Source organism: Herpailurus yagouaroundi, unplaced genomic scaffold, assembly GCF_014898765.1.
Source record: "Herpailurus yagouaroundi ecotype Mexico unplaced genomic scaffold, PumYag 142, whole genome shotgun sequence".
In the NCBI taxonomy this organism is placed as follows: Eukaryota; Metazoa; Chordata; class Mammalia; order Carnivora; family Felidae; genus Herpailurus; species Herpailurus yagouaroundi.
In genome coordinates, this window is record NW_024412397.1 from 43830310 (window position 1) to 43848905 (window position 18596).

Sequence of the window (18596 nt, forward strand, 5' to 3'; positions counted from 1 at the left end):
GAGAGAGGGAGCACAAGCAGGGGAGGGGCAGAGAGAGAGAGGGAGAAGCAGAATCCCATGCTGACAGCATGGAGCTGGTGTGGGACTTGAACTCATGAACTGTGAGATCATGACCAGAGTTAAAATCATGTTTAACTGACTGAGCCACCCAGGCAACACAGAAAGTTTTATCATTCTTAATAGATTAATACCAGATTCAATTTCCTAAATGCTTGTTTTTAAAGTTGTTACAAGCCAGCCTAACACTGATAATTGCTCACCAAGAGTAACAGAAGGATATGAATCTCAGAGGAAGTTGCGTCCACATGAATTCGAAAGCAGCTAGAGCTGAGCCAGTTCTCCTAACTGCTCTTGTGTACCTAATGCAGATTTATTTTAGCGTCAAATAAAGGAAGTGCAAGGGTGTTCTTGGCACATCAATTTTAGCTCAAGGGCAGCTTCTGGGTAGTTTCCTAGAGCTGAGACTCTGAGGCAAAGAAATTTGAATTCTTTATCTTCCTTACTTATAGGAAGTCATTCTTTTTTTTTTTTAAATTTTTTTTTCACCTTTTTTGTGTGGGGGGGGGGACAGAGAGAGACAGAGCATGAATGGGGGAGGGGCAGAGAGAGAGGGAGACACAGAATCGGAAACAGGCTCCAGGCTCCGAGCCATCAGCCCAGAGCCCGACGCGGGGCTCGAACTCATGGACCGCGAGATCGTGACCTGGCTGAAGTCGGACGCTTAACCGACTGCGCCACCCAGGCGCCCCAAGGAAGTCATTCTTATGGTAGGATTAGACCTGGTCAAAAGCAGAAAAATCAAAATCAATCATAAATCCCAGAGTTCTCAAGATTGTGCTCTTTATTATTGAATTTGCTATTCCTTCACTCATAGGTTTATCTAGAGGTCAAGACATTCAAGAAAAAAAAGAAATATTGGTTAAAAAAACAGTGTATAGAAATATGAAATATTAGTATGGCTGGTAGAAATGGAAGATTAATTGGATTATTTGACTGTGTAGGCATATGTTTGCATATAAATGAGAAGCGGATTAGGCTGTTGTTTCCTTTCTTACTAAATGAAATATACCTAAATCACTTTCAACTTCTCTACAACACTGATTTATTAGAAGAAAAAAAATTAAGGTTCAACTAATTTTTTAGAACTGAAATCACCACACTTTTCTGTTTTCATGCTAAGGTTCAACTAATTTTTTAGAACTGAAATCACCACACTTTTCTGTTTTCATGCTAATTTGTTTTGGTACAAAGCACACATTCTTGGTTTTGTGCTAAACAATCTAAACAACTCAGGGATTTGGTAAAAATAGCCTAGCCACCTTCTGGAAAAGTACTTGTTCCTGGACAATATGATAATGAACGTACTCATCAGTATGCACTTAAAAACCCTTTTGTTGTATGCCTGCCAATCAAAACTACTATGTCACAAACTCTATTAATCCCAACCAGTATTCCATCTTGCAAGACTCACCTGAAACTCACCCAACCCAGGTCCTAAACTTCTTAAGATTACTAAAATAACCCAAGGCCTTAACCATGATACATATCCTCCCCAGAGTTCTCATTTCTGAAACACTGCGAAGACACCCCTGGGGGACTATTTACCTTCACTGCGCTAAGTCTCACTAACTTAGCTTTTTTTGGATCAACAGGTTTGCCTGGTGATATTTTTTGAGAGTTGTCAATTAATCCAGAAGATTTATTTACCATATTTAAAATATCTTAACTTCAGTTTCTCATATGAAATTGGATACTGTGATTGCTGTTTGCATAGATAACTCATATCTTGGTATATTTTAAACAGCAATTAAAGTATTTTCAATTCACAAATCACTGGAGTCCACCAACTTAAGTTTACAAACTTTTAAAATATTACGAGTTTAGAAATTCTTAAAAAAACTCCTGGTTTGTCCTTTTATTAAAAACAAATTTAGCATATCACATTAATTGGGACAGCAGAATCATAATCAAGAAGCAGTTCAAAATATAGTATCATTTTTCTTTATTTTTTCCCCGGCTTTAGAAAAAGTATTATCTCCTTGAAATTGTGTTTTCTTCCATATACAACAAAGGGTTTCCCAGCTGGAATTTTTACTATCTTGGGAAGGTGTCCACATATCCAATTGAAAAAAAAGTCAGGTGAAAACTGTGGCCAACAATGAAAGAAAGTGAACTGCCTATCAGTGGATATGTTCAGACTGTCTTCAGACAGCAGATGTTAGGTATCTTGTACATGGGACTCAAGAATCCATTAGAAAATAAGCTCCATAAGAGCAACGGCTTAGTCTGTTTTACTCACTAATGTATCCCAATGTTTAAGCTAATACTTATACAGCTCAAAAATTACTTGAATAAATGAATAAATCAGTCAGAAACTTAGACCAGATACTATTTAAATTTTAACAACCATGCACAGAAGATAGCCCCGAGTCCCTGCCTTGCAGCTTGTGCTTTATCAAGTCCTGGTCTGGCCTTCCACTAGCCACCCCGTTTCTCATAGGATGAGAAGGTGTGAGGCCAAGGGGACATGTTTACAAGAGCCCATTGCACTACCTCTGAAAGCCCATGGAAAGTAGCCCATATTTCACTTCCACAGGCCGCAAGGGCCTTTTCCTCCAAGGACAAATGTGAGGCCCGAAGACTGGCCGTGGCCATAGAGTAGCTCTTCGTGTGGTTAGAGACAATGGCACTTATATTTTCAGGATGTGGTATCCACTGGTATATGTGCAAGACCCCTCGAAGTATAGTTTTGGGCAGACTGAGATGGAAAGGGTGGGCTATGGGCTGGAGGTTATGTGTCTGCCGTCAGCTCTGCCTGTGCCACAAAGTACCCCACGTACAACTTCAAGGAATCTGAAAATTCTGAACTAGACCTGACCTTTCAGGACATTCTGAAGGAATGTTTACCAAAGAAGGAGGTGAAACATTTTATTTAACAGCTTATTGGCTTCATTTATCATCTTTAAGTATCTAGACACAGGGCATGTGTATCCCCTTGAATTTTAGAGTAGGTCGGTGCCTGATACTCATTTTCTCCATTCCTCCCTGAGGATGCAGACAACAAAGAAACACTAGGTGACAACTCAGTAAGGTGAGTTTAACTGCTGGTGGATTTAGACAAATACTCCCATTTTCCTTTGATAAGTCTTTGGGTCACTTCATGCCTGAGGGCAAGACCTTAAACACCACAACGAGGGGCTCTTGGAGCAGAGCTACCAGCAGCCTTCAGGGTGCTGAATCACCTCGATGGACTGTTGAATCTGCAGACTTTCAGAAACCACCTCCACAGACTCTGACTCATTATATGTGTATGGGGTGGAAGTGAAGGATACAGAGTGAGTGTGTGCGCTTTTAGCCTGCATCCTAGGGGATTCAGATAACTTTGATCCGTGTATCACATATTGAAAAACACCAACCATGCTAGCGAAAGTAATAAATGGCGACACTTTGCTTGTTTTTACTTTGGGCCTTAGGCAAGAGGATCGATCGCAAATGTCCTTGGGGAGTAATATATGGCCCCATTCAGCTCACCACTGTGACATACCGCCTGAGAATTGGAAGCCAAATCTTTAGCCAAAATAAAGTATGCACTTGTCTGGAAGGTCATCTTTGGTCTTTGGGGTGGGGGTGGGGGGAAGGTAACCCACAGGACCTTCCCTTTCCCCTTTACTCACTGACTGTAGAGTATGAAGAGCTAGAAGGTCAATATCAGAGTGTAGGACTTGGGGAAGGAGAAAAGAGCCATAACTCTGAGTATGAAGGAGGAAATGCCAAACCTTGAGCTAATATTGAGCAACTGACATTTTCCTGGATTGTCCCCTGTATCTTTAGTTTTGTTGTTGTTGTTTTTAGTTAGTCTTTAGTTAAAACAATAGTAACAACTATGAACAAGTGTGTTTAAAACTATAGGATCCGCTTGCACTTAAAGCTTGCTGTTTTTAGTCTTCAACCCTGTTTTTCAAACCAAATCATTTCAATCAGGGGCATAGTGAGGTTTTAAAAACCAGGGCAAGGGGCGCCTGGGTGGCGCAGTCGGTTAAGCGTCCGACTTCAGCCAGGTCACGATCTCGCGGTCCGTGGGTTCGAGCCCCGCGTCGGGCTCTGGGCTGATGGCTCAGAGCCTGGAGCCTGTTTCCGATTCTGTGTCTCCCTCTCTCTCTGCCCCTCCCCCATTCATGCTCTGTCTCTCTCTGTCCCAAAAATAAATAAAACGTTGAAAAAAAAATTAAAAAAAAAAAAAAAAAACAGGGCAAGAGAGCCTAGGGAGGGGAATCCAAGTCGTTAGTTAGGGAAAATTATATATAATTTAACCTTCAACCTTTTCCTCTCCTGTTTTACACATACTCATTTCTCCAATTTTATGCTAGCATGTAAAGTTTTACAAAGGAATATTATTTGAAAATGTAGTCAAAGCGATCAGCTTGCACCTGCCATGTTTCCTGGTCACGTTTCTGATTTCTTTCCTTTACACTTTTCCTATCTGAGAGTTTATTAGCCAAAGGCTTAATGTGTTCACTTAAAGTTTCTGAAAATTAACCTTTTTTTTAGAAATACTTGGAAATACAACACTCTCAGAATATTAGACACATGAGTCTTTATTCTCCAAAAACACTTATCTTCCTCCTCCTGCTTCCTGGTCTCATCTTAGTCACACACGTCGACTTTCAATATAGATGCGAAACTTAACTTCCCTGAGGCCCTATTCCCAGTGTTAATAAATATATCTTACAGAATATCTGGTTAAGTGAACTTGGATTTCTCTTCCCATAAAAAAGTAGTATCACCTGACAAAGGGTTGTGTAGTTAGATGTTCAAGCCTGAATAGATTCAGACTGAATTGGTGTAATTTGAAAAAGCCTATAGAGTCATATCCTTCATTCTATAGAAGCTCCTCATAAATATTTAATTTTGTTTAATGTTTTTTATTTTTGAGAAAGAAAGAGAGACTGAGCACAAGCAGGGGCAGGGGAGAGAGACACAGAATCCGAAGCAGTCTCCAGGCTCTGAGCTGTCAACCCAGAACCCGTCACTGGGCTCAAACTCACGGACTGTGACATCATGACCTGAGCCGAAGTCAGATGCTTAACTGACTGAGCCATGCCGGCACCCCATAAACTGCTCACAAATTTTTAAAACTCATCTATCCTTTAAAGGTGAGTCACAGTCCTTCTGATTTTCAGCATTTGAAAGAAAAATGAAAACTCACCATGTCTTAGTGACTCAAAAAAATGTGCTTACGGTGTCTGCAAATTCTGTTTTATCTTTTAATCTGTTTTTAGGAATCTCATTAATTGGTATAAAAATGTACAAAAAGTAGCATACTTACCAATCAAAAAGGTATCATGGATTCTAATTCATGTTCTCTAACCAACACTTTCATTTAAGGATTGTGAACACCTTACTTAGTAACACAGGAGTCAATTGTTATTGTTTTCAAGAAGACCTTTTAGCTACTTATTTCTAATATCAAAAAAGTCACACTAGAATTGTCAAAAAAAAATCCTGTTGGGCAGACCCACACTTTTAATATAAAGTAGAATAGAATCCCCATTGGTAATATGTCTGACTTAGAGAAGAATTTCATCTCAAGACACACGTATTTGACTTGAGGATGTGAACGTGAAGTGGAATTCCCTACCAAGGTCCTAAAGTTCTTTTTGCAATCATTAAAAAATGTTTATTTATAACAGGCATGCTTAACATTGCATGTGAACATATTTATTCTGGAACCACTGGTTTAAGAGTACTTTTTGAGGTTTCTTCAAGCCTACGGGAATATTTTAGATTCTGGAAATAATTCAGATGTCACGATTTCTCTTTAACCTATTTGAACACAGATATTACTGAAGTAAACCCTGAGGAGAGGCCCATATACTATCAGCAGCACACACAATCTGAGCTTTTTCAAATGTAACCATTTCAGCAGCATACAATTTCTGGTTCAGAAGTCAAAATTCAAGGAGTCTCATTAGATCTGTGAAGCCACGTATTGTCAATGATACAGGACTAGGGCAAGTCTACTTGCTTCAATTCTCTGATTAAACCATCTGTTCGTAACACTCTAAATAATTGACTCACAAAATGATATTATTAGAAACTAAGTATGTCCATTTATTCCCAAGGACATTATTTCACTCAGAAATCTGGTGGTGAGGAATAAAAGGATCTCAAATTTTGACAAAGGAAAGTGCAGTAGGAACTTGGCTTGGCTTTCCATTAATGATTAGGCTAGTCTACTATTGTTCTCGAAATAAGACAAAACTATGCTCTTTGGTAAACAGTCAAGGTTTCCAACAATCCTTCAGTACTGCCATATGCAACCTACACTATTGCTTGTGACACATTTTTAGACATGAGCAGATATGATTAAGGAAAGAAATAGCACTATGATTTCTGCATCAAAACTAGCTTCTCTTGAGGCGACTGAGTTTCTTAAAGCTTCGCTAAGTAGTTGAGGCTGTCCATATTGAAAATTTGTTTAAGTAGGTTCCAAAATCTTTTTTTCCCCATCAGGATGCTCTAGGAGCTTTAAGAGTGTATAAGGCAGTAAGTGGAAAAGTGCTATAAATGATTGAAATTTTAGTTCCTACATAACTAATAAATTAAATTGATATTCAGTTCACTGCCCACAGTTTAATTCAAAGCGTTATTCATTTTATGAGATACTATGAACAGTTTCATTTGACTTCCTCCTTCATCCCTTTGATAATCATAAAATGTAGTCATGTTGTTTTCTGTTTTCCTAAGGTCAAACCTGTAATGTCCTTCTAAGTGAGGCTTTTTAGAATCAACAGCCTCTTTTATGCTCCCAAACCTTTAACAAAAAAAAAAAATTGTTTTATAAACACTAAATTCTAATCAAACTCAACCTGTAAATTTATAATTAAATAAAGGGGGTTTATTTTATTAAGCATGCACTAGACTTTACTGCATACTGTTGGTGGTTTCTTACAAAAGATTGTGAATATATTTGTTTTTCAAATAACCATGATATCTATGTTGATGTCCCTACGCCTTCGGTACAGCTCAGACACATCTTATTAGTGACCAGATGTGACAGACAACTACTGCTGTTTTACCATGTTTACTAAAATAGTTGTCCATGCCTTAACATTTGTTGATGGAAAACCACCATTGAATTTATTGAGGCATTTTGTGTTATGTATTTTTTTAATTTTTTTAATGCTGACTTATTTTTGAGAGAGAGAGAGAGACAGACAGACAGAGCACCAGTGGGGGAGGGGCAGAGAGAGGGGGAGACACAGAATTCAAAGCAGGCTCCAGGCTCTGAGCTGTCAGCACAGAGCCCGACGCAGGGCTCGAACTCAAGAGCTGTGAGATGATGACCTGATTGAGATCAGATGATTAACCAACTGAGCCACCCAGGTGCCCCTTGTGTTACGTATTTTTAACAGAACACTTCTAGGCCAGGCAATGTTGTATCTGCAGAGCTTACTCCCTTCATTCAGCTCTCTGTAGTTGTTAACTTAACAGAAAGCCTTCCTTAGCATCTAAAATAGCATTAATTCAGTCCCATCTCCACCAGTATCCATCCTTTTTTACCTATTTTATTTTTCCCTATAGCACTTGCCACCTAAAAAGTATTATCTTTTTAAAAAAAATTTCTTATTTGAATATAGTTGATATACAATATTACATTAATTTCAGGTGTAAAACATGGTGATTTGACTTCTCCATACATTATGGTATGCTCATTAAAAGTGTAGCTACCATCTGTCACCATACAACACTATTAGAGTATTATCGACTATATTGCCAATGCTATGCCTTTTATTCCCGTGACTTATTCATTCCATAACTAGAAGCCTGTGTCTCTAACTCCCCTGAACCCATTTTGCCTATCCTTCCACCTCTCTCTCCTCTGGCAACCATCAGTCTGTTCTCTGTATTTATAGGTCTGATTATGCTTTTTTTGTTTCTTTGTTTATTCACTTGTTTTTTTTAGATTCCACACATGAGTGAAATCATGTGTTATTTGTCTTTCTCAGTCTGATTTATTTCACTTAGCATAATACTTTCTAGGTCGATTCATATTATCACAAATGGTACCATCTCATCCTTTTTTATGACTACATAATATTCCACACCACATCTTTTGTATCCTTTGGTCTATTGCTGGACACTTATATTGTTTTTATACCTTGGATTTTATAAACAATGTTTCAATAAACTAGGGGTGTATATATGTTTTTGAATTAATGTTTTTATGTCTTTGGGTAAATAAAGTATTGTCTTTTGATTTGTTTGTTGCCTTTTTCTCTTAATTATAATGAAAGCTCCAAGAGAACTGTCTCCAGAAAGTATCTATTTTCCATACTTCTATACCCCCAAATTATATCACATTATAAAGTATATACAGGGTACTCTATAAATATTTGTTGAATAAATGAATACACAAGCTCTATGAAATATTCATTTTTGGATTTTTGTTTCTCAGTAAAAAGAGGAGGAATCAGCCACATAAAAGTTACCTCTTATTTTGGAACCAGGAGGTCTTATTTTAGTGAGCTGATTATCGCCAGCATTCATTGGCTATATCTAAAAATTCTCCCCGAAAATGATAGGGAAGATAGCTCAGGTAATGAAAAAATACAGACAACCTAATGTTATATTGTCAGTCTTAATTCCCTGATTCAATTATGTTTAAAATAGGATACTGCATCAGAAAACATCAAAAGAAGTAATTACGGTGCACACACCAGTGAATGCTGCTGGTAGTCTGCCCAGATCCCCTTGGTAAGTGGATTCACTGGTCCCCTAGCTACTGTGCATGTGGCTGACAACAAACCAGATGCCTCTCCAGAGAATTGCACTCAGCCAAACACAATCTCAGGAGACTTTTCTCCCCCCACCAATGAGCCATTGATTTACTGAAAGGGAATCAACAAATTGATTCCCCTTGCCTCAAGGTGAGCCTTTATCTGCCCTGTAATTTGGTCCCCAGAGTGTCCCTTCTAGGATAAAGCTAAAGCAAGTCTCCACCTAAGACCACAGTCTTGCTTGTTGTCTTTTTTCTCTGCAGTGCCCTGTTTTCCTCACTCCTTGTCTTCTGAAAGTGGCCCCTAAAAGGTCACTGGAACAAGAATCACGTGGAAAACTCTACTTCTGGGGAACTTGACCCAGAATATCCAGTCGCAGTATTTTTGAAAAATTTTAAGTCCCTTTGGCCGAAAGTTCATATGTTCTCCTGATTGTTTATTTTAAATCCTCCTATGATCAGAAGTGATTCCAAACATATGGTGGTGTTAGATCCATAGGCTAAATATAGATGGACATAGAATCAGGCCTGCTGTTAAATCCAGAACAGTATACTGTCCTGGTAGAACTTATACTGTCCTTCGTGTAGAACTGTATACCAACAGAATTGAAACTTTCCCAAGGATGTCTTATATGATGGTAAAATTGTAATATCTAGCTTTCTAGTAAACCGGTGCAATGCCTGGACCCATATAAAATTATATTGGCATTTTGATGACCAGTTTATCAGAGAATACCTTAGCTAATTGTATCTTGCCTTTATGCAGTTTAATGATCAACCAGATTCTTAGTACTTCAAATCACTGGAGCAGTGTCCTGAGACACTCTGTCCTTGCACCTTCTGTATGTGCTACAATTCCTTGACCCTTGTGAATAATCGGGCAAAAATCCAAGTGTGCTAAATTCCTGGGCTTGGTCCTGGTGGACTTTAAAGGACAGTTGCTTTAGATTAGTGCATATTATATTGCTGTATATTAAAATTTCTTGAGGGACCTTCGCCAAAATAAAAATCTCTGGTTCCACCACCAGAATTTCAAATATAATTTTTCTAGATTGTGGCCTAAGTGTCAGTATATATTTTTTTAATTCCCTCAGATTATTCTAACTGTGCATCCACATTGAGAGCCACTTCCTGGGATGATTTTCAAATCAAAAAGTGTGATGCCAAGTTCCTACAAAACATTAAGGTTAGCACTTTTGAGAACAGTAGGACTTTGTCCTTTCAGCCTTCTCTGGCAATATTCTACTATATATAGTTAAGGTCTTCTGTTAATTGCATTGTCCAGAATTTCTTCCTTTCCTTTTTTTTTTTTTTATAATTTTTTTTAACATTTATTTATTTTTGAGAGAGAGAGAGAGACAGACAGACAGACAGTGATCCAGGGAGGGAGAGAGAGAGAGAGAGAGAGAGAGAAGGAGACACAGAATCTGACGCAGGCTCCAGGCTCTGAGCTGTCGGCACAGAGCCTGATGTGGGGCTCAAACCCATGAACTGAGACATCATGACCTGAGCCAAAGTCAGACACTTAACCGACTGAGCCACCCAGGTGCCTCCCTTTCTTTTTTATTTTAAGATTTATTTTTATGTAATCTCTACCCCCAGCATGGGGCTTGAACCTATAACCCAGAGATGAAGAGTGCCGTGCTCTACCAACTGAGCCAAACAGGTGTTCCCAGAATTCTCTCTCTCTTTCCCTCTCTTTTTGCCTATAATAGTAGTTCTCAACCAGGGACTATTTGCTCCCAAGGACACATTTGACAATGTCTGGAAGCATCTGTGATTATCTCAGCTGGGACAGTACTCCTGGCATTTAATGAGTAGAGGTTAGAAATTCTGGTATATTCCTATAATGCACAAGACAGACTCCACAGACATAGCAAAGAATTATCTATCGCAAAATATCAATAGTGCCAAGATTGAGAAATCCTAGTTTACACAAAAAAACATTTATTTCAGAAGTTTATCTTTAAATTCAAGGTCTTTTTTAAAGGCACTATAAATATCAAAGTAGCTCCAATAAAAGGCATCCCAACACTATTAAAACAGATGACAGTAATCTGACAATAATTTATGCATTCAGTTCTTTCCATGACTTTTAAACTTCTGCACCATGACTGATGGTACTATAAGAAGTGTACTTTCAAAATTCCCTTGTTTGACTGAGTGAAAAACAATATTTGGATCCCTCAAATTCTCTGGAGTATACTTCTATTCAGGGTCATCTGTTTGATTTGATTCAAGATAGAAAGAGTAAAAGCCACTTAAAATGAATCCTAGATAGAAAGTTACAAACATAAGACTCTTCAATGTGCCCTCATGTAATCTTTAAAGCAGATATTATGTTCAGGTTTCAGCAGGAAATCAATCCCTTCATTATTGTCGTAACGGATATACACTCCTGCTGGTGCCTAACCCAACTAGCCATCTCCCCCAAAAGACCAGGTCTCAAATGTATACATACTTTTTGTCTTCTTACACCCTTTCTCCTTGCAGAACTCTGCTCATCTAACTCTGCATGTTTGTAGTGTAGCTTTTAATCAACTGACTTCTACCCTACTTCCTCTCCCAACCACCAGCCCAGCAGCAGGCACAGGGCCAAGCTGGACCAATCGACCCTTCCTCACAGATGCTGTGAAGAAAGACTCATGCGGCAAAAACTGGAGGCATCTGAAGAGCGTCTCTTGGGGCCAAGACCCACATGTCCCGGCAAGTTCCTATTCCTCTTCTCTATTCTCAGTTTCTGTGATTAATACCATCTTCCCAATAAAATATATTTTCATGTTAATATGAGTCAAAATCCTAGTGGATTTTAATCTTGTTTATAGGGAAAGAAATTTTATGTACTATTTATGTACCATTTACCAGCTGTGTGACCATGAAGAAGTTATTTTCTTTCTCTATGCCTCAATTTTTCAGCTATAAAGTGAGAATAATAATAATAATAATAACTAACTCATAATGTTGCTGTATGACAGTCCTTATAAAGTACTTCAAAAATTCTGGACTCAGTAAGAACCACATGATTTTTATCTTTGTTATCATTATTATGTGAATAATACATAATGTTCTATGGATTTTGAGATTGGCCTTTTAGCTTGCTTACCAATTGAAGTATTTTGGGGACTAATTCTCTTTGAGTTTCTAAGTAGAAAAGTATATTGTCTGTAAGTAGTAGATTATAATTCCCTTCTTTTTTTACATGTTCTTACATTGTATTTCTCTTAATGTATACTTTGTGAATTTTAAAATTCATAACTTTTATGGATTCTTAAAATTATTTTCCTTTTGTTCTTTGTGAAATAGAATTTTAAAGTCCAAAATTTCAAGTTTTCGTTAAACTCTTTAAACTTTAAAATTTTGATTACCATTATTTATTTATTATTGCTTCTTTCCCATATACTCCGACTACCCCTTCAGCCCTCCAGCTCCCCCTGGAAATCATATTTAATGCATAGCCATCTCTCACTGTGCCCCTCGGATCTGTTTTTATTTGTTTGTTTCTTTGTTTAATTTATATCCATTTCGTCTCTGCTCTAAATTTCCTTAATTTATCTTCAAATCTGATGAGCTTTGCGTAGTGTGCACTTGAATCCTCCATTACGATTTTATTTTGAAAACAGTATTGTTATCTTACTGCTTTCTTTTTGATAGGTCATTGAATTCCATGATTCTTTTTGATAGGTGGTTTGTATCCCATGATTGTTTCATTTCCGTGTATGTGATGTTTTCTAAGAGTCAGTGGAGAGTCAGAACATTCACCACTGGTCAGTGGTAATGAGGCTGCACCCCTAATGGTGTCAATGGAGGCCATGTGGGGAGCAGTAATAGGGGACTCCATACCTGTCAACCTGGATAATGCAGCAGTAGCCCTGTGGGAAGGTACTTGCCTCCCTCCAGTACCAGGAGGGAGAACCTTCCCATCCCTAGTGTCAACAATTATCAATGGGAACTTGCATTGTACCCAACCTGGATGTAATAAGGTGGCACTCTCTTCCTGGCCTTCTCTGCAAGAATACAGAGAGTACCAAATAAAATGTTTAAATAAAATGAAGAGGCTAATTATACATTACCAAAAATATCTAGGTTTTAATAAAAAAAAAATCACTTGTCATACCAAAAATCAAAAAGATCTCAGAGGAAGATAACAAACAACTACTAACATCAGGAAACAAGACATATCACAATAGTCTCTGCAGACCTCAAAAGGGAAATGAGGCAATACTGTGAACAATTCTACATGTATAAATTGGACAACGTGGATGAAATGGGTCATTTCCTTGAAAGCACAACCAAAACTCACCCTACAGAAAATAGATGATTTGAATAGATCCACAGCTAGTATAGAAATTGAATTCATAGGGGCGCCTGGGTGGCTCAGTCGGTTGAGCGTCTGACTTCAGCTCAGGTCATGATCTCATGGTCCGGGGATTCAGCCCTGCATCAGTGTCTATGCCCACAGCTCAGAGCCTGGAGACTCCTTTGGATCTGTGTCTCCCTCTCGGCTCCCCGTCTCCCCCCCTCCCCATTTGCACTCTGTCTCCCTCTCTCTCTCTCAAAAATAAAAATAAAAACATTTAAAAAATTAAGAAATTGGGGCGCCTGAGTGGCTCAGTCAGTGAAGCATCCGGCTTCGGCTCAGGTCATGATCTCGCGGTTGGAGTTCAGGCCCCGCATCGGGCTCTGTGTTGAGAGCTCGGAGCCTGGAGCCACTTCGGATTCTGTGTCTCCCCCTCTCTCTGCCCATCCCATGCTCATGCTCTGTCTGTCTCTGTCTCTCAATAATAAATAAATGTTAATTTTTTTAATTGAGAAATTGAATTCATAAATTAAAAACTCCAGAAAAAAAGTCTCCAGACTTTTCTCTGGATGGTTTCATCGGAGAATGCTACCAAATGTTTAAAGAAGCAACACTGAATGCTTTCCCCCTAAGCACAGGAATACTACTTTCACTAATGAAATGTCTACTTTCACTAATCTTATGCAACATAGTAATGGAAGATTTTGCAAATGCAATAAAACTAAAGACATACGAATTTTAAAAATTATTCGTATTTGCATATGACATGATTGTGTGTGCAGGAATTTTGAAGAAATCTAATGAAACATATCCCTAGAGCTAATATCCCTAGGCATCGTATTCAGCAATGTATGATGTCACAGGATACAAAATCAATATAGAAATCAACTATATTATCTATATGTTAGCAATGAATATAAGAACACCAAAATTAAAATACAATGCCATTTATAATCTCCAAAAAAAAAAAAAAAAACAGAAATAAATGTAAATCTAACAAAGCACATACAGGAATTTTATGCTAAAAACTATAGGGGCTCCTGGGTGGCTCATTCAGTTAAACATCTGACTTTGGCTCCATCATGATCTCACAGCTCGTGAGTTTGAGCCAGCGTTGGGCTCTGTGCTGACAGCTCAGAGCCTGGAAGTTGCTTCAGATTCTGTCTCCCTCTCTCTCTGCCCCTCCCCACTGGTGCTCTCTCTCTCTGTCTCTCTCTCAAAAATAAATAAACATTTAGGGGCGCCTGGGTGGCGCAGTCGGTTGGGCGTCCGACTTCAGCCAGGTCACGATCTCGCGGTCCGTGAGTTCGAGCCCCGCATCGGGCTCTGGGCTGATGGCTCAGAGCCTGGAGCCTGTTTCTGATTCTGTGTCTCCCTCTCTCTCTGCCCTCCCCCGTTCATGCTCTGTCTCTCTCTGTCCCCAAAATAAATAAACGTTGAAAAAAAATTAAAAAAAAATAGATAAATAAGCATTTTAAAAATTTTAAAAAACTGTAAAATGTTGATGAAGTAAATGAAAGGTGGCCTAAGTAAATGGAAAGATACACTATGTTTTGGTTTTTTTTTTTGAAGTTTATTTATTGATTTTGAGAGAGAGAGCATAAGTCAGAGACAGGCAGAGAGGGAGAATCCCAACCAGTCTTTGAACTGCCAGCACAGAGCCAAATGTGGGGCTCAAACCCACAAACTGTGAGATCATGACCTGAGCCCAAGTCAAGAGTCAGAAGCTTAACTCAACACAGTAAAGATGCCGATTCTCCATGAATTGCTATATACATTTCACAAAATTCTTACCAAAATCCAAGCAATATTTTTGGAAGATATAAATAATATTATTCTAAAATATATGTGGAAAGGTAAATGAACTAGAATGGCTAGAACAATTTTGAAAAAGAATAATAAAGGGAGAAATATACCTAATTTCAAAACTTATCATATAGCTACAGTATTCAAAACTGTGTAGTATTGGTGAGAAATAGACACAGATCAGTAGAACAGAATAGACAACTCAGAATTAAGATGCAAAAATAAAAGTGCAAAATTAATTCAATGGAGGAAGGAAAACCTTTTCAACAAATGGTATTGAGACATTTGGGCTTCTTTAGACAAATATAAATAAATAAATAAATAAATAAATAAATCACACAAAAAACTTTACCTCTTACAAAACTAATTCAAAATTTAACTCATAAAGCTATAAAACTTTTCGAGGGGTGGTAGGGGAAAACCACTGAGATCTAGGTGAAGGCAAAAAATTCTTAGATTTGACCTTCAAAGTATGATCCTTTAAAGGAAAATTTGATAAATTGCACTTCATCAAAACTAAAACCTTTTGTTCCACAAAAGATGCTCTCAAGAGGATAACAAGACAAGCTACAGAGCCGGAGAAAATATCTGCAAACCACATATCCAACATAGGACTAGAATCTAGAATAGACAAAGTATTTTCAAAACACCACATTAAAAAAATAATAATAATTCAGGTAGATAAAAGACAAAGGACATGAAAAGAGAGGTTTCACTGAAGAAGGTATGCAGATGGCAAAGAAATACATGAAAAGATGTTTGACATCATTAGCCATTAGAGAAATGCAAATTGAATCACACTGAGCTATGACCACACACCTATCAGAATGGTTAAAATAAACACCACTGACAACACCAAATGCTGTTGAGAGTGCAGAGATGTGTATCACTCATACATTACTTGCGGTGATGAAAAATGGTACAGTCACTCTAAAAACCAGTTTGGCAGTTTGCTTAAAAATTAAACATGCAGCTATCATATGAGCCAGGGATTACACTCCTGGGCATTTATCCCAGAAAAATGAAAACTTATGTTAATGCAACAACCTAGATACATCTCCAAAAAATTATGCTGAGTGAAAAAAAAAAAAAGCCAGAATGTATGCCACCTTGTAAAATTCCATTTATTTAGCATTTTGGATACAACACATTAATAGAAGTAGAGAACAGATTAGTAATTGCCAGGAGTTGAGTCTAGGAGGTAGTTGTGGCTATAAAAGGGCAACAACAAGGGTCACCATAGTGATGGGCATGTGTATCCTGACTGTGTCAATGTCAGAATTGGTTGTAATATTACGCTAAAGTTTTGCAAGATATTAACATCCAGGGCAACTGGGTAAAGGATATGTGAAGTCTCTCTGTATTATTTCCTGAAAGTGGATGTAAATCTACAGTTACCTCAAAATAAAAAGTTCAACAAGGAATCCGAACTATAAATGATAATGAACATGGTAATTTTTCCAAAATGAAGACTGAACGTTAGGTAAAATGTATTTATTAAGTCAGGATTAATGAAAACATAGTTTCATATGTTGTCTAAAAACTCTCAAGCTAATGAGTGTTATCAGAAACAGTTTACTCTGGGGGCACCTGGGTGGCTCAGTTGGTTAAGCATCCCATTTCGGCTCAGGTCACGATTTCACAGTTGGTGAGTTCAAGCCCCACCTCAGGCTCTGTGCTGACAGCTCAGAGCCTGGAGCCTGCTTCGGATTCTGTGTCTTCCTTTCTTCCCCCCTCCCCTGCTCATTATCTCTCTATCTTTCTCTCAAAAATAAACATGAAAGAAAGAAAGAAAGAAAGAAAGAAAGAAAGAAAGAAAGAAAGAAAGTTTACTCTGTAATAAGCTAAATTCATATCATAGGGCCTACTAATAGATTTTGTTAATTTGGTTACAGTCAGAAATTCTTTACTACACATACTTTCAATTATCCCCATCCATGCAAATGTGTAACTGATTATGTATTATTTATACTTAATGAGAGAGAAGAGAATCACTGTCTCGTATTTTTAAATATCCCTCCTAGCTTTATATCTCTCTGAACTTTCAGAGTTACCAAAAAGAAAGTGACAGAACCCCAAAGATATATGATTCTTCTCTTACTCTGGTTCAAAACTTCTTCTAATTTCCTCCATTTTATTTAATATATTATTGCAAGCTAGATATCAATTCTGTTTTTTTTTCAATTCTGTTTCATCTGCTAATATTACAGACAGAAAACGTAATTTGTCTAAGAGTACTGCAAATGAAAAAATGATATTACTATCTCATGGGGGCTTCTTATAAATTTAGCTACATGAACTATATTAATAAAATTAATAAATTATAGATAATTGTTTGCTATAGCTAACAAAAATGTATAGCATTCTTATAATTTGTAAAAACACATTACTAACAACTTACTAAAAATGGTTGGCGCTCCATTAGTGTAGAAGATTAAAACAAATACTTAACCCAGTAATGGAGAGTCATGGGTAACAGATTTATAAGGAAGTATGTCTAAAAAAAGAAATTGTGCAAAAACACAGTTAAGACATCAGAAAGGACTGGTGGGGAATACCAAGTGGGAGAAATGCAGAAATAACCTGCTCGCATGTTCCAAAGAAGTAAAATTAAATTCATTTTTTTTCAAAGCAGTTTTCACTAAGAGAACACAAAATTACCATTTTGACAGAAAGCATTTATCTAAAGGAATATTATAGACATCTGCACATGGCAAAGAAAATGAAAATGCTTTGGCTACAGTAAGAATTTTTCTTTTGTTGTCATGTAAATAATCTTTGGCGAAAAACTATGATGGTAGCATTGAAACAAATGTGTATTTAAATATGGATGTTTAGTGATGAAAATGGTATAGTTATTTTCTGATAAAGCACATAAACAGAGAACATTACTCAAATTGAACATTAAGTACAGAGATGGAGTGATATCTTTGCACACATTTGTAACAAATATTCTGATTATGAATGTTTTAATCCTTTTAAAAGCATGCCAATTACAAATCAAACCTTTGCGGTTTCCTCCGTCATCCCCTTTCAATAGTCTCTATTCCAAAATTTTATCATGGGGTGCCATTTTAAATCTTTCTAGTGGAACCAACTCACAAGAAAACTCAGGCATTTTTCATAATAATGTATTATTTTCTTATTTTTGTGTTAAGTTTATGTTCATTTGTTAAAGTAATTCAAATATCATAAAACTACTTGAAATAGGGGCGCCTGGGTGGCGCAGTCGGTTGAGCGTCCAACTTCAGCCAGGTCACGATCTCGCGGTCCGTGAGTTCGAGCCCCGCGTCAGGCTCTGGGCTGATGGCTCAGAGCCTGGAGCCTGTTTCCGATTCTGTGTCTCCCTCTCTCTCTGCCCCTCCCCCGTTCATGCTCTGTCTCTCTCTGTCCCAAAAATAAATAAATGTTGAAAAAAAATTAAAAAAAAAAAACTACTTGAAATTTTCGCCATTTCCAAATATTTTTTTCATATATATATTTTTAATTTTGGGTTTTTAAATAAGTCAGCATCTGGCCTTGCATTCTCAGACTTTAGCATATATATTTTTTAAAATACAGTATCGTAATAGTGCCGTATGCTGAGAGATGGTAGCAATACTTGTGCTGAGCATAGCATAACATGTAGACTTGTCAAATCCCCATGTTATGCACTTGAAAATGATGTAACATTGTTTGTCAACTATACCTTAATTAAATTTTTTAGTAAAAAAT

General features: G+C 37.5%; 2 long non-coding RNA genes across 2 annotated transcripts in view; both read left to right on the forward strand.

Moving 5' to 3' along the window:
- Window positions 1-4969, forward strand: part of LOC121033048 (uncharacterized) — an 85899-nt gene extending 80930 nt beyond the window's left edge. The window contains exon 7 of the long non-coding RNA XR_005791664.1: window positions 4938-4969. This is a non-coding gene — a long non-coding RNA (uncharacterized LOC121033048). The remainder of the gene's footprint in view (window positions 1-4937) is intronic.
- Window positions 4970-5013: 44 nt separating this feature from the next.
- LOC121032655 (uncharacterized) lies at window positions 5014-11531 on the forward strand. Its single transcript, XR_005791417.1, has 3 exons — window positions 5014-5153; window positions 8674-8757; window positions 11356-11531. It is a non-coding gene; the product is annotated as an uncharacterized LOC121032655 (long non-coding RNA).
- The last annotated feature ends 7065 nt before the right edge of the window (window positions 11532-18596 follow it).